Below are 4,222 nucleotides of genomic sequence, written 5' to 3'. Positions count from 1 at the left end.
AGATGAGTAGAAATCCTACCAACGAACCTACATAAAAACAAAATTTTACAGACTATAATAGTTAGATAGCTGTTATGGGAAAACTAAAAATTACCATTAATCCAAACCCCACCAGAAAAATAGCAAACATCATAAATCTTATACTTTATGATATAATCAGCAGTAGATAACAGGATCAGATTTCTCACACAGAAATTCAACCCGGAATAACTGGAGCAATCAATCAGAGGATTAGAGCAGAGCCCCAGGAAACCAGCAAGACCAGCATTCCAGATATGAGCACAACCCAGGGCCACACCAAAATCCAGATTATCAATATTAAGATTTAAGAAGCTCCAACATAGAGAAACAACAGCCTTAACCCACAATTGCAAGCACAGAAGACCAAATACAAAGACCACCCCGAGAAGAACCTCAAAATGGTAAACATAAACCAGCCCACAAAATAGAAACTAAAACTCATTCAAACACCTGAAACAAATGGAAGCAACAACAAAAAATCCAACCCAGATAGATGCAAAGGCACCCACCAGAACAAAAAACAAATCAACCATTTTGAATATAAGGTAAACCAGCTTTATCCAGTAAAATCATATCCTTCAACATCGGGTGTAAATTCTGAATATCAAACTCCTCATAATTATTAAGATAATAACCCTTATTAGTTAACCAATCAGCACACACATTACCTTCATGATAGATGTGAGAGATATAATAATTAAAAGAAGAAAGGGAAATCTTAATTTTTCTAATAAGGTAAAAGTTTTGAGGATTACCAGACACAACATTAGTGAAAAACTAGACAAGAAGCATAACATTCACTTCAACCCACACAAAATTAAAGCCCAACTTAATACAAATATCCAGGCCATAAGATAAAGCCTTAAGCTCAGTCGTAACAACATTGGAGAGCTGTAAAGGAGCAACATAAGCATCCAAAACACCACCCAAATGGTCACGAATGATACCACCCGCACCAGCAAGATTCAGTCCAATAGACACATCAGAATTGAGTTTAATATAAGGAGGTTTAGGTTTAATCCATTTCATAATCTTATCAACCGGGTTGAAAGTTACAGGCCTCATATTAATATCAAGAGCAACAGCCAAATCCCTACAATTATGAAAGTTCTCAATAGAATTAACATTGTAGGAAAATAACTGCACAATTTTATTTCTCACATTCGATATAATTTGAGAAGCATCCATATTGATCTCATTGTGTTTGGCCTCATTTCTAGCTTTCCAAATATACCAGAAAATAAGGATAGGAATTAGATTACAAATATGACCTTTTGAAATATGCATCCAACTCTCTAATATAGAGAAGATACTATTGTGTTGGGTCATTAAACTTTTCTTGGCAATACTATTGAAATAAAACCACACTTTCTTAGCAATAACACCATTCACAAAAAGATGACAAATACTCTCCACATTAGAGCAACATAAACATTTAGAAGAGAGGGTAATACATTTTTTTTTGAAGTAGAACATCAACCGGAAGATAACCTTTAAGACAACTCCAACAAGAATAGAATAAGAAATCAGAAAATTCTTATGCCAAATAACAAAAGAAAAAATAATTGATTTGTCAAGATTGATTCTAACAGTATCCCAAACCTTTTTCAAATGAAATTTATCAGAAGAAGAAAGAGTAAATAAGATTTTATCTTTGCATTGACCTTGTAATGGAATATTCAAAATAATTTCCAATAAAACCGAAGGAACAACTTCCCTAAGCTTTTTGATGTTCCATCTATTATCAATAAAGAAATTAGAGACTTTAACAGTGTCAATAGAATGCGTATTTAAGAAATGTCAATAGACAGATTTCCCAACTAGTTATCTTGCCAAAAATAAACACCACCTTTTCCCAAACCCCATTGAATAAACTGTTCAGCTTCTCATTTAATGTTACACAATCTTTTCCATATCGTAGAATCAACATTTTTGTAAAAGCATAGACTCGGATGCATATTATTGCAATACTTAGCATTCATATAACAGGCCCATAAATTTATATTAGATCTAAAAGAAAACCACAATTTATGGGAAAAGCTTTAGCAGTATCAACCAAATTCTTGCAACCTAAACCCCCTTCATTCAAAACCCCACAATTCTTAGTCCAAGAGGACCAACGTATACCATTGCTATTGAACATAGAGCCCCAAAAAAATTTGTTCATCATCCTCTCTAATCTACTACAAATAGCAACAGTAGGCATTAAAGTATGAAATAGATAAATATGAATTGAATTTAAAACCGGTTTTATAAGAACCAGTCTACCACCAAAAGATAAAAAATTAGACGACCAATTAGCAAGCTTTTTCTGAACGTTAGTAAAAATGTCTTCAAAAAGAAAATTCTTCTTTTACCTTTATAAATAGGAGTTCCCAAGTATTTCATAGGTAAATTTTTTGATTGGAAGCTACAAACCCTTTGAATCGCGTTAACTCTGGTCTGGCTAATCGATCTGCCAACAATAAAATTGCTTTAGTCTTTGCTGATAGCTAAACCACTTAGATCATGAAAATTAACAAGGAATTTCATTAAAACTTTTATATTCTTGATGGAACCATTAGAAAATAAAATGAAATCATCAGCAAAGCTAAGATATAGGGAAGCACCTTTTAGTACGAAAATTAAGGCTAGGGTTTCTAACATATAAATCATCTAAGCCCCTAGACAAATATTTCGTAGCAATGATAAAAGAGCAGGAGAAATAGTATCACCTTGTCTTAGACCTTTGGAAGACTTGAAATAACAATGATTCATACCATTGATAATAACAGAAAAATAACAATTCTCAACACTATTTTAATAAGCATAATGAAATAATCATTAAAACAAAAAAGAGACAGCACCTCATAAAGAAAATTCTAATTGAGATTATCATAAGCTTTAGTAATATCCAGTTTTAAAATAATGTTTCACCCAATAACCTTAGCATTAATATCATGAGTAACAGCAAGAAGAACATTATCAAAAATGCTTCTACCCTTCTCAAAACTAGTTTGATTATAAGAAATAATTTTAGGAAGGATATTAGTCAACCTATTGACAATGATCTTAGAGTTAAGCTTGTTAAAAAAGGTACAAAGACTAATCGGTCTGAAATTATTCCATGTATTGGCCCCATCTTTTTTAGGGATAAGGACAATATTAGTAAAAGAGAAAAATTTCGGATAGGAATTACCCTCAAAGAAATCTTTCATCGCTTCAATAACATCCAACTTAATAATCTCCCAATTTTTTTGAAAAAATTTGGTAGTAAATCCATCCGGACTCGCAGTAGCATCCCCATTCAGATCATTAATAACATTGAAGATTTCATTTTCAGATGGAATTTAACAAAGAAGATTGTTATCAATATCATTAATAAGCTTAGGAATAACATTAGAATTCCTTATAGCAAAAAAAATAGTATGACTGTTAAAAATCTTCATGAAGTGATCAACTCCAGACATACAAATCAAATCATCTAACTCAATTAAAATTCCCTCATTATTAATAATTTTATGAATCTTACTCTTAATTTTATTCTTATTAGCCAAAGCATGGAAAAATTTAGTATTCCTATCACCCTCCATAACAACTTTAGAATTAGACTTTTGCTTCCAAAAAGATTCTTTGTGAAGTTGCAATTGAAAAAGATTCTCCTTAGCTTGGTTAAGATAATTCAGATTTTCAGAATCCGGATTCTCTAAAGGAATGATATCCAACTCAGAAACTTTCCTCTCTGCTTCAATAATATCAAATAAAATATTTTTGTTCCACCATCTCAGACATTGTTTAAGTCTACTCAACTTAGCCCAAAGTCTCAACATACCAGTGATATTGTTGTCAGGGTGCACGGGGCAGTCCAATTAATCTGAACCACATTTTTAAAGTTATCATGAAGCATCCACATATTAAGGAATCTAAAAGCATAAGAACAAGTAAGACAACTATCATTAATATTCAGAAGGATAGGTGCATGATCGGAGAGCGTTCTACTTAAATGTTCAACTTTCATAACAGAGAAATCAGCAATCCATTCATTATTGAAAAGGAATCTATCAAGCCGTTGCCACAAATTAGTTCTATTCCAGGTGAAAGGACTCCCATAAAAACCAATATCATTTAACTTGCAATCATTAATCGTCGCATTAAAGTCTTCCATAGCTTTAGTATTGGGCGGATTACCCCCGACTCTTTCAGAAGCATTAGAAATAATATT

The sequence above is a fragment of the Dendrobium catenatum genome, unplaced genomic scaffold (genome assembly GCF_001605985.2).
Source record: "Dendrobium catenatum unplaced genomic scaffold, ASM160598v2 fragScaff_scaffold_1217, whole genome shotgun sequence".
NCBI classification, from domain to species: Eukaryota; Viridiplantae; Streptophyta; class Magnoliopsida; order Asparagales; family Orchidaceae; genus Dendrobium; species Dendrobium catenatum.
The sequence above is the reverse complement of the archived record's forward strand: the minus strand, read 5'-3'. Positions refer to the sequence as shown.